Genomic DNA, 13,077 nt, shown 5'->3' on the forward strand with positions numbered 1-13,077 from the left:
TTTTACCTTGAAGTGTCTTCCCATTAGGTAGGGTCGCCATTTCTTAAGTGCATGGAGTATTGCCAACATTTCCTTCTCATAAATAGCTTTGCTTAAAAACTTTCCCTTGATTGGACAACTTTCAAAAGCAATGGGTCTTTCATCTTGCATTAGAATAGCACCAATTCCATTTCATGAAGCATCACATTCCACAATAAAGGTTTTTGTGAAGTCCGGTGTAGCTAATACCGGTGCTTGGCACATTGCCTCATTAAGATGTTCAAAGGCCTTTGTTGCTTCTGGAGTCCATGAAAATGAATCTTTCTTCAATAATGTTGTTAGAGGTGCTGCTATTCTCCCATAATTCTTAACAAACTTGTGATAATACCCTGTCAACCCGAGAAATCCTCGCAGATGCTTTATGGATGTGGGGATTTTCCATTCCTTAATGGCTTTAATTTTGCTAGGGTCTACCTTAACTCCTTCATGAGATACAATATGACCCAAATATTCGACCTCCTGGACTCCAAAGAAACATTTGGATCTTTTTGCACATAATTGTTTCTCCTCCAATAGTTGTAGCACCCTGTCAACATGTTCAACATGATCCTTCCAAGACTTGTTGTAGATTAGTATATCATCAAAAAATACTAACACAAATTTTCTAAGGAATGGTTTGAAAATGGAATTCATCAAACCTTGAAATGTTGAAGGTGCATTGGTAAGGCCAAAAGGCATGACCAAAAATTCATAATGACCCTCATGAGTTCTAAATGCTGTTTTCGGAATGTCTTCAATCTTCATTCTGATTTGATGATATCCCGAGCGAAGATCCAACTTGGTGAAGTAAATTGATCCATGCAATTCATCCAGTAATTCATCAATAACAGGAATGGGGAACTTATCTTTAATAGTGAGCTTGTTGAGCTCCCTATAATCCGGACACATGCGCCATGATCCATCCTTCTTGTGCACCAATACTACTGGTGCTGAGAAAGAACTTTGACTCGGTTGAATTATACCAGCCTCTAGCATTTCTGCAACCATACGTTCAATTTCACTATTTGGGACATAGGGATATCTGTACGGCCTGATGTTTGGAGGAACACTTCTTGGAATCAGATGAATATCATGATCATGATCACGCATAGGTGGGAGACCCTTGGGAGTCTCAAATACCTTAGAATGATTATCCAGGACTTTTTGGAGATCTGGAGAAATAGATGATTCCAATGTGGAAACATCTAGCGAGCATAATTGTGCAATTACACCTGTTTGCTCCTTTTTTAGAAGCTTTGTCATACCATGAGAGCTGATTATCTTTCTTGGTTTCCCTGCAATACCCCTTAATTCAACTTCCTTTCCTTCCGTAGAAAATTTGATGAAAAGTTCTTGAAAATATAAAGCTATTGTACCCAAGGATTGTAGCCATTGGACTCCTAGTACAACATCCGGACCTCCCATTGGAATGGAAAGCATTGGTCCAGTCAATACATATTCTCCCATGGATAGCTTGATATTATGGTACTTTCTAGAGAAATTTATTGTTCCTCCATTTGCAATCATCACTTGACACTCTGGTGCTGGATATAAGAAGCAATTCAATTCTTTTGCTACCCTACAATTAATAAAATTGTGGGTGCTTCCTGAATCAATCAACACTATTACCTTTTTCTTCTTGATTTCTCCTTCTATCTTGATGGTTTGAGGAGTGGTAATTCCTGCCAATGCATTACAAGATATGGCCGGATTTATTTGTTCTTCATCTTGGCTTTGTTCCTGGAGTATATCTTCTTCTTTTGACCTTTCTTGCTCCTTTTCTTCTTCCTCTTCACAATCTATGTAAAATAATTTCTTCTCAACACACTTATGACCTTTAGTGTATTTTCTATCACAACTGTAACAAATCCCTTTTGCTCTTTTTTCTTCCAATTTTTGTTGTGTCAACCTTATAGGTTGTGGAAGACTAGGGGTAGCAACACTTCCGTCTTTATAGTTGTGAGTGGTATGCTTCCTGGTTGCCATAATTTTTCTTTCCATTTTTCTTGCTAACCTGAATGCCTTCTCTAATGAATCAGGTTCCCAAAGGCGAACATCATGTTGGATATTATCCTTTAAATACCCTATGAACACATCAATCCTATGCTCCTCTGGAATATCTTTTACCATTATGTTCAATTTTTGGAACTCCTCAATGTGCTCCATTACTGAACCCTTTTGTTTGAGACTTATCAATTGGCTAAAAAAAGTGTTGTTTTTTGTATCTTCATAATGTGCTATCAATTCTTCCATAAAAATTGCCCAAGTAATAAATTGTTTACGAGAACAAATCCATTGATACCATACAAACTGATTTGGTTCCAAATATACAGTTGCCATACGTACCTTTTGTGTGTTTTTCACATTATTGAGATCGAAGAATTGCTCCATTTGTAATATCCATGTGGCGGGATCCTTGCCATCAAACTTCCTCATATTGATTTTTGGAATATGGTGATTCTTTGATCCAACATTAGCATCTATGGAATCATGATTAACATTTATTTTGTTCTCATCATGAGTTTCCTTTACTACCTTTTCATCATTAGTGACCCTTTCTTGTAGCAACTTCTTCAATTCTTCAATGTCTGTCTTCAAATCTGCCATGTCTCTCTTCAAAGCTGTCTTTGAATCATCCATCTTAGCTTCCATGCCCTTTATCTTAGATTCCACGCCATTTACCTTAGCTTCCACGCCATTTATCTTAGCATCTGTTAACTTTTGTGAGCGTGACATTTGTTGCACTTGTTCTTGTAATTTTGATATATCATGTAGCATTTCTTCCTCTTCTTCATGAGTCATGCTAGAGCTTTCAGGTTCCTTACTAGGTGTTTGCATTTTTGTTCCTCGGGGCATCAGTTACCGATAATAATGCTTTACTATGCCCTTTGAATTCCATTAAACCAAGCTTACACAAAAATTAAAAAAAAACTACACACCTTTTTTCACTTTATAGAAGCCTGATATTGAATCTGATGTATCTCTGTAATTTCGGATCATCTAGTTCTAAAATTGTTACTTGTAGTAGCCTTCTGCGTCCTCTTTCCAATGCCACAAGTCTGACCCAAATTGGATTCTCCAAGGAAGAGTTATGTGAAATCTCCCACAGTGACCTGCTTTTAGACTGGTTCAGTAGAGCGAACTTGTACGACGTGCCACGAGTCACCATTTCAACCTTTGAATCTGCAACACACACACAAGAAACTACAGTCCGTCCTATTTCTATACCTTCTTACAAAATTTCAATCCGATCCCCCGAGAGAAAGTTATGACGGTTTTCCCCAGGTCACCTGTTTTGAATGTAATTCAGGAGTCTGCAAAAAAACCAACTTCCTCAGATCATATCTCCAAAACTGTCATGCAAAAATCTCTGCAATTTGGACCCAACGTTCAACGCGATTTCTTCTCCAATGGGTTTTTTTTGCGACTTCTGAAACGTCACAGAAAAGAAGTTATAGCAAAAATGCCACGATGACCTGTTTGGCGCAGCGAAACCCTAGAATCCAAAGCTCTGATACCAAATGTTATGAAACCAGCTCAAGAAAAGATAGAAAAGATAGATCAACGCCTTAGAATTCAGCCTCTTCGAGGGGGAAACCTCCTTTACATTACATAAATGAACAATTCTTGGATGATACAAATGACAAAACCTCCTTTCTATATATAGGAGTCTAAGGAGTCACAATATAATCCAGCCGACCTAACAATAATAATATAAAACCACAAAAATAGCAATAGAGGGATTCTATGGGCACAAAAATAACAATATGTGGGTAATAGGGGCACAACAATATAAATAAGGGGTATAACTACAATAGTAATGGGGTAGTCACTAGTATTATAGGGACCCAACAGAGGGTTTGAACCACGTCAAGAATACCGGTGTACTGATATGTGATCTGTTTGTGAGCATTGTCCTTTGGTTTTCTATCTAAAGAACTGTTTGATCAATTTAGTGTGATCTAAATTGCTATTATAATGTCAACCCGGGGTTCGTAAACTGACGAAGTGAAGTGTACTATATGTACTAGATAACCATTTCCTTAGTCCTTTTGTCGTTTTTAGTTTTTTTTTTTAAGTTTTTTTTTGGTTTTATCTTTCCCTAATGTGAGATGATGAAAATGTAATAAAGCAAGTGGAATATGGATGATTATTGTGATTTCTAAGTGGTTTTTTCAAAACTTAAAAGAAAGCAAGCTTTAAAATGACTGAAATGAAATCAATTCTTAAAAAGAAATAAAGACATCAAACAATGAACTAATGACATTGGCCCAGTATCTTTGTTGCTGAATGAAAATGAAAGTGAAATCTACACTAAATTTAATTAAAAGCAAGAACAACTAACCCACACTATTTCAAATTTTCAACTCAATCTTCCTTATGAAAAGATATCATGAAATGTTAAGCAATGTGAAATCTAAAAGAAGTTAAACTGCAGAAAAGAAACTAATCACACTACTTTAACTTTCTTGACCTTTTTCCTTTCAGCTTAATTTACCCTATGAGAAACAGTCATAAACAAGTCAAGCAATGTGAGATTTAAAGCAAACTAAATCAAGCTATAATGAGTGATATTCTGGTTCCTAATACAGTTATTTGATTATAGAAAGGAACCATTAACAGATGCATAGCATGATATCTAAGAACAGAAATAAATGTGCTACTCAAGGAAATGACTGTACTTGAAATCAAACTTTAGAAAACAAAAGTCAGCGACAAAGACAAGATGATCTCGTATGTCAATATTGATAAAAAGAAAAGGTGAAAAATTGCCCCGGGCTGCCTAAAAAACCTGCAAAAACACTGATCAGTTGTAACCATGAAAGAGCAGCAATGAAAATGTAAATCAACAGAAATCAAAAGCTTTGTTATGTACAGCTAATATACATGATGAAATAAAAACGCAGCAAGGAAATGACATCTGTACAACTAATATACATGAACAGAAATAAAGTAATGCAAAAGTTAAAGACAACTGTACAAGGTCTCAGTAAGCAGGGGCCCTCTGCCACTTCAACCAATTCAACGAACAGCTACACGCGGAAGTTTAAACCAGTCTTCTCATATATTAAACAACAACATAAAAAGTGCAGTGGGGAAATACAACAGTCTTCAAATTACATTAACAACGACTAACTTTACAGCGTTCATGGACGCATTATTTATAAGGAAAGAGAGCTAAACAGTTTAACTAAATCTACGCTATTAACCACGCTGCCAAAGACACGTGAATCCTCCTGAGCACAGATCTAGGTAACTGTCATCGTGTTTATTAAATCCGAGAGGTATGGTTGTTGGATTTGTGCTGCCAGGATGTCTTCGTGGCTAAGGATTGTGCCACGTAGCTTCACGTGCTAAAAAACAGAGCTACGCAGAGCCGTGCCACCGCTGGACACTTCCGTTGACCACCCTTTGCCCCCTGTTTGACCGCGGGCTTTCATGGCTGTGCTGGATGATCTTGAGGGACACGATCCATGTCCTTGAATCCTGGAACTTGCCCATGTGGCTCATCCCTTCAGAGGACACCTGTAGCATGGTGTTTGACAAAATGACTGCGGAATCCTATGCTGGCTGCAGTATCCTGGGTCAGCTGCGGAAACCTGTGTCGGCTGTGGAAACTGAGAAGCTTCCGCAGTTGTCTGAATAAAATTCTAAACCAAACAACAGTCATCAGCGTAGTTAGAAAATCATGTCAAAAGCTCCTTTTTAAACTAAAATACAATGATTTAATCAGCTAGGTGGATGAAATGAGTGGAAGAAGAAGGCTGAGAGGGTGTGTAGGAGAGTGCAGGTTCGAGGCTCAACATACCCCCACTGTGAAGGTGTTGCATGTCCTCATGCAACCAAAACTGAGTTATTTTCCCTCAATCCATGTGCTCTGAGGCTTCTGCAAGAACATCTAACCCTCTTCTTTTCCTCTTTGATGCTAAAACAGTCCTTGGTTTCCTGACTAGACATTTGAACTTAAGATTAGTCAATGCCCTGCTCAACTTTTTACATTTTCTCTTCAGCTGCTTGTTCTTCTTTTGCCATAGTCCTAAATGGAGCATAGTGTTATCGTGGACAATCTTGTCCACCTTACTCTGCTCTTTGAGTGCTTCGTTTTCTTGTTTAATGTGCCTATTTAGGACTTCCAATTCGAACACTTCCTGTTTTAAAGACTGTACTTGTGCATCAAGTGGCAAGTTAGTTATATGCTTCTTGTTGGGTGGAATCTACCTCAGGTGTTTTTCTCGGCCTGAACTCAAATTCTGGTAAAGGAGGACTGTTTTCTCTTTCCAACTGAAAAGGGCTTTCCTTACGTGGAGGACTTGACTCAATGTCTTGCTGAGCTGGACCTTTTTCAGGTGTTCCTTCACCTAAATCAATAAAGTGTGATTGTTTTTCTTGGGTTACACTTTTCTTTCCTTTTAGCCTATTGCTCCTCCTCACATGTGGACTAGTGCTCTTTTTCTGTGCACTCTGTTTTTTTTCTTTTTTTCTTTGCTAAGGCAGCAGCTTGAAGAGGTGCTAATCTTTCTGCCAAAGTTTGAGATTCTTCCTCTATGGATGGTTCAAGGGATGGATAGGTTTCTTGAATGATTACTTTGCCCTTGTCCTTCTTCTGTTTCTTGTTTTTAGCTCCCCCTTCTTCTTGCTGAATAGTTTCCTGAATGTCTATTGTAGGAGAGTCTTGGGCTGTAATATTCTTTTCTTTCCTCCTACTTCTCTTGGATATTTTTGGGGGACTGCTTCCAGAGGCTTTAGTCAGTTCTTGGAAGTGGTTTCTTGTCAAAAACGTTTCCAAAGTATCCTTAGTGCTTTTCAACTGCTCTTCAATAAGGATTTTTATGAACCCGTGATGGTAAATATGGGGTTCAATATTACCTACGTGTTTTTGAACAATAAAACTCATTTTCTTCAAGCTTGATAATAGAAAATAAGGCAAATTAAGGGCATACCCTTCCATAAAATTCATCATAACCTGGCATGATACATGTACATGGAGCCAAAACGACCCTCGCATGTGATAAATTTCTGAATAAGTAATAGCAGAGGGGACCATTCTTCTTTTATTGTATGCACAAGGATTCCTTTGGTAAATATAGAGGTATCCATACCTGGGTTTTGTAATATCGTCTTCCATATTTGATCTTCTACACCTTTGTTCTTCAACCACCTTTCCCCTTCTTGCGGAAGACTTGTTGCAGCTGCTATTGTGGCCTCGGTCACTGTAAATTTCAGGTCTCCAACCTCCGTTGTTTGTCCATTAAAAGACCTCGCAAAAGATTTAGTCACTTCTTTGTTATAGCCCCTGAACTTTTGAATGAATTTCAGCCACCTTGCTTTCTTCAACGACTCCTTCGTTTGAGGATAACCCTCCAGATATTTCGGGCCTTCCGGTTCAGCTCTCAGCAGTTTTCCCATTCTCGGCTTCAAATTCCGACTGGAAATTCTACTGCGTATGACGGTTCAGGAAAAAAACGGCTGATTACGGGATTCTTAGGGTAACTGGAGTGGCCGTAATCAAAGTTCGGAATGCATGTGGTGACTGTGGCTAGGGTTTGGAGTAAGCTGTAGTGGACGCAGCGGAAATGGAGAACAGGGAATGGTATGAGCACCGAGGTAAGCAACAGTCACGGTTTAGCATCGAATGCATGCAGGAGTGAAGTGATAAATGGGCAGAATAACGGCTGATTCCTTTTGGATCGGCTGGCTTGCGTACACGTCTTAGCAGACGGCTGTGGGAATTATGGTGAAGGAGAGTCGTAGTGCAGTCGGTCACGTCTCCAAAGTACGACCAATAAATGGGAGAGCAGTCCATAGATTTAGAATGATTATGGGACCGTTAGAAATGAATAGGGTGTATATGGAATGACATCGTGGAAGAGGAGTGGTATGGGGCTTGCCGTATCAAATCATTGCGTTTAGTGGAACTTGCCATGGTTTAATAACTATGCAAATAATGACATTAAATTGTTATTTGGTAGAGATTTTTGATCATACCTTTGGAAGTTGATCATTTCTTGATTAAGGTTTCTGACCCATTGTTGTTCTCTGATCTTGAGGATGCCCCATGCCTTTGCTGCACTTGGTGATGATGACACTAACCTTTGACTGTGATTTTTTTGAAAACAGAGTGATGCCGGCTGTAAAGACAGAGTGATGCTGGCTGCGGAAATCGTTTCGAGCTGCGGAAACTGGTTCTAGCTGCGGAAACGGTTTCCAGCTGCAGAAACTAAGACAACACCCCTTTAACTGCACAAAGATAGTTAGAAAAAGAACTAACTGAATGAAATAGTCCTGAGAGGGACTTTTATTGATGGAATGGAATGAAATGAGTGGAATGAGATGGAAATGAAGTGGAGTGAAGTGGAATGGAGATGAAGATGAGATGGAGGTGAAGATGGAAATGACAAGTGAGGTGGAGTGAAGATGGAAAGGAAGAGAGATATTTTTTATTTTTTTTGGAAAATATAGAGTGTCACGTGTCCCTGATTTTCACTCTACATTTTCTGTATAAGACTGCCAATCTATGATTGGTTTTCACGCTTATACAAAAGTTTTTTTTTCTCTCTTTTTTTTTGTTTTTTTTTTTTTTTTTTTCAATTGAAAGAAACAAAGTCTGGGCTGATGGAGGAGAAGGATTCCTCTCCACCAGCCTCATTGCAGAATTTTCTTGAAATATTTTGACAAAGTCCTCTTTTGAGAGTGGCTTATGATAAATTTTCAATCGGTGGCCATTCACAATAAGAGGAGTTTGAAACTCATCAATGGTCTTGACTCGAACTGCTCCATTTCTAAAGACTTCGTCAATCTCATATGGTCCAAGCGAATGAGTCTGAAATTTTCCTTTGAAGTCTTTAAACTTGGAATCAAACAGTAACACCCAATCTCCCTTTCGAAACTTTTTCTCTTTGATATATCTGTCATGCCACATATTTCTTTGGTGTTGAACTAGATCAGTCCTTAAAATTGCATCTTGTCTTATTTCATCTAGCTCATTTAGCTGCTCCATTCTGTGCTTTTGGGCTTCTCACAGATTCATCCCCAACTGAACTTCCATCTTGAAGGCCTTGACTTAAAACTCAATGGGGAGTAGGAATTCTTTCCCATAAACAAGTTCATAGGGAGAATGTCCTGTTGTATTCCTCCATGTAGTTCTATAGGCCCATAAGGCTTCAGGAAGCCTTTCTGCCCAATCTCTTCTGTGGAGATGAACAGTTTTGGTGATGATGCTCTCAAGCACTTTGTTTGTGGATTCAACTTGACCATTTGCTTGCGGATGGTACGGAGTAGATTTTCTATGCTTGACTTTGTATTCTTCCATCAGTTTTTCCATCAAGTTAGATGTAAATTGACTTCCCTGATCTGTCACAATTTCTCTTGGGACACCAAAATGAGTAAAAATATCCTCAAAAAGAAATTGAACAACTGAATTTTCAGTGGCAGAAGGCAATGCCTTGGCTTCTACCAATTTAGTAACATAATCAGTGCAAACCAATATATACTTCTTTTGTTTAGATGGTGGATTAATAGGTCCAATGAAATCTAAAGCCCATTTTTCAAAGGGTTCGATGAGTACCTGTGGCTATAATGGCATTTCATTTGAAAGAGTTGGTCTTCCAATTCTTTTGCAGCTGTCACACCTCCTGACATATTGTTTTGCATCTTTGAAGAGAGAAGGCCAATAATATCCTAAAGAAAGGATTTTATAGGCCGTCCTCTTGTCAGGAAAGTGTCCACCGCATGGTTCATCATGACATGCCCTGAGGATGTCAGGCATTTCATCTTCCCGAACACATCTTTTCATCACACAATCTAGCCCTGTCTTAAACAATTCATTAGAAATCCATGAATAATTTTAACTCTCCTGAATAATTTTCCTCTTCTCATTAGGAAATAAATGTGGAGGTAGCTTCCCTGTAACCAAATAGTTAGAAATATCTGCATACCAAGGAGTTTTAGTAGTTATTGCAAGCAAATATTCATCTGGAAACTTATCCTCTACAGGAGAATCTTCGTTAGTATTTTGGATTCTAGACAAGAAATCAACTACTGTATTTTGTTTTCCTGGTATATCTAACATAGTAATATTGAATTCTTGTAAAAGTAAAAGCCATCTTGTAACTCTGCCATGAGTAACAGGTTTGTTCATGAGATATCTAATTGCAGAATGATCAGTATGGACAAAAGTTTCATAGCCTGTTTTATAATCTCTAAACTTGTTGATTGCATGCACAACAGCTAAGAACTATTTTTCAGTCACAGTATAATTTAACTCAGTGGGAGTCAAATTTTTACTGGTGTAGTAAATGGCATAAGGAACTAAATCCTTTTGACCCAACACAGCTCCTAGAGTTGTATCTGAAGCATCTGTAGAAATATGGAAAGGAAGTTTCCAGTTTGGCCCTCTCAAAATGGGTGCTTCAGATATTCTTATTTTTAAAGTTTCAAATGCAGATTGACAGTGAGGATCCCAATTGAATTCACATTCTTTTGTAAGTAATTTGAAAAGCGGAGATGCTATCTTAGTGAAGTTTTCAATAAATCTTCTATAATATCCAGTAAATCCAAGAAAAATTCTAACATCTTTTTGACAATTTGGAATAGGCAACTTCGAGATGACTTCAACTTTTGATCCATCAACTTTAATTCCATCTCTTGAAATATGATGTCCTAAAACAATCCCTTCAGTAAACATCATAAAGCATTTCTCATGACTTAATGAAAGATTTGTTTCTTTACATCTTATAAGGACTTTTTCCAAATTCTCTAATGCCTCTTCAAATGAATTACCATAAACTGTAAAATCATCCATATAGACCTCTACACTATCATGAATTAGATCAGAAAAGATTCCTAGTACTGCCTGTTATAGACATTTTTGTGCCTCGCAGCATGGAGCATGAAATGTCAATAATTACAGGGATCCTCAGTCCCTAAACATGTTGTTCTTACCCCTAAAAGAACAAGGTCATCAAACAACAGCACTTCCAATCAGTTCTCCACCTGCAAACACTTCAAAACAGGCTTATTTTGGATCATGTCAGCTGCTCCACTGAGCTTCTGCGCTGGAATGCAACTGTCCCTCTTTGTACCTGCGCTGGAAGTCAAAAGTAATGAAGGCTACCTGCGCTGGGCGAGATTGGCCAAGTGGCACAGTCATCCTGCAAGGTGTCAACTGCCCAGGAAGCTTCCAAACTGACACTTGGTTCATAAGATTCGCCCTATGATGAGTAAGAGGTACTTGATCACCATGTGTAACCAAGGATCTCCAAGTGGACTCAAGAACTGAAGATTAACTGAAGAGGGAGAGGACACAAGGCAGCTTCATGTCAGTCTCAAGCTGACTCATCCTCTCTTCTTCTATCCTATATATAGAGCTCTTCTATGAGGTCTAAGGAGGCTGGAATTTTGTATAAGCAAGGAGGTGCTGTTGGTATACCGCCAGGATTATTGGGTGATTGTTTTACTAGAGGTGAAGAGGAGAGTTCTTGCTGCCGAGGAAGTGCTGCTGGATTGGATCCAACATCATTGGTTGTAACTTCCTCTGGAACCCTGTTACTTTCTATCAATAAAGTTTGCATGTTCTCCTATATACTTGTTTTACATAGATGCTTTGTGTTTACATGTATATTTGATGCACCCTAATCCATGCTTCAGTTATGAGTACATGTATCTTGTAGTTCGCTCTCTTGTTTTGTGCAGGATCTGTATGTAGCTGGATCGGCTAGGAGAGCAAAGAGCTGGGAGCAGGATACAAAGAGAGAAGGACAAGGATCGACTAAGCGCAAGACACCAGGTTGGTTGACCTTCTTACTATTCTCTCTGTACTTTCATAAAGTGGAACATGAAAACTTTATCATTCAGTTGTTGCTAAAGACTGTCACCTTTAGAAGGGTTAGTGTCATCCGCATCGGATACTTTTCCCCACAACACTGCCCTTTGAAATGTTGCACGTGCATTACATAATCCAAAAGGAAGTACTCGGTAAGCAAAATTTCCCCATGGACAAGTAAATGTGGTTTTGTCCTAATCTTCAGGTGCTACCTGAATCTGATTGTAACCACTAAAACCATCCAAAAATGAGTAATACGTTTTGCCTGCTAAAGTATCTAATAACTGATCAATAAAGGGTAAAGGAAAGTGATCCTTCAAAGTTGCTTTTTTTAATTCCCTGTAATCAATGCAAACCCTCCATTTACCATTATTTTTAGGTACTATAACCAAAGGAGAAACCCACCGGCTATCTGAAATTGGATAAATGAAGTTTACATTAAGTAACTTTTGGAGCTCTTCTTTCACTATCTCCCTAAGGTTTGGATTCATCCTTCTTTGAGGTTGTCTGATTGGCCTACTGTTTTCCTCAATGTAGATGTGATGAATGCAAGTCTTAGGGTCAATACCTTTCATATCGGTATACTCCCATGCAAATGCAGTAGAATGTTTTTGCAAGACTTTGGTTAGCTCTTCCTGTTGTGATTTTCCCAAGTTTTTGTTGATATTCAATGTTTCTCCTGGAAAAATCTCAATGGCAGAACTACCAAATTCTTCCATAGAGAAAAGAGACATTTGTCTAGATGATAGACACTCAATGTCAGAATCCAACTGAAATTGTGTGTGGTCATATTCTGAAGATGGTTCAAAGTTTTCTAATGTGTTCAGAATTTGACTATCTTCACTAATCTCAGAAATGGTAAAGACAGGTTATATAGTATCTTCATCATCAATCCACTCATTATCTCCTATTTCTGTAATTGCTTTTGCTGGAGGATACAGATTGAACTTCTTTTTCTAATTACCATCAGAAATATACATATCCCCAGACCTACAACTTATGAAAGCATCAGTTGTGGCTAGCCAAGGTCTTCCTAAAATAAGAGGATGTCCTCCTAGATTACTCTTGGGAGTTAAAATCATGAAATCCACTGGATATTCCCAAGAGTCTAAAGAGACTGGAATGTCTTCTAATACACCATCTGGTTTAATAATTGATCGATCTGCAAGTTGCAATAAAGTAGGTGTAAAGAGAAGGTTAGGAAGTTTTAGCTGTTCCATAGTCTGTCTACTCATGAT

Source organism: Pinus tabuliformis, chromosome 3_1, assembly GCF_031772625.1.
Source record: "Pinus tabuliformis cultivar Carrire ecotype Pingquan chromosome 3_1, CPIR1, whole genome shotgun sequence".
Taxonomy (NCBI): Eukaryota; Viridiplantae; Streptophyta; class Pinopsida; order Pinales; family Pinaceae; genus Pinus; species Pinus tabuliformis.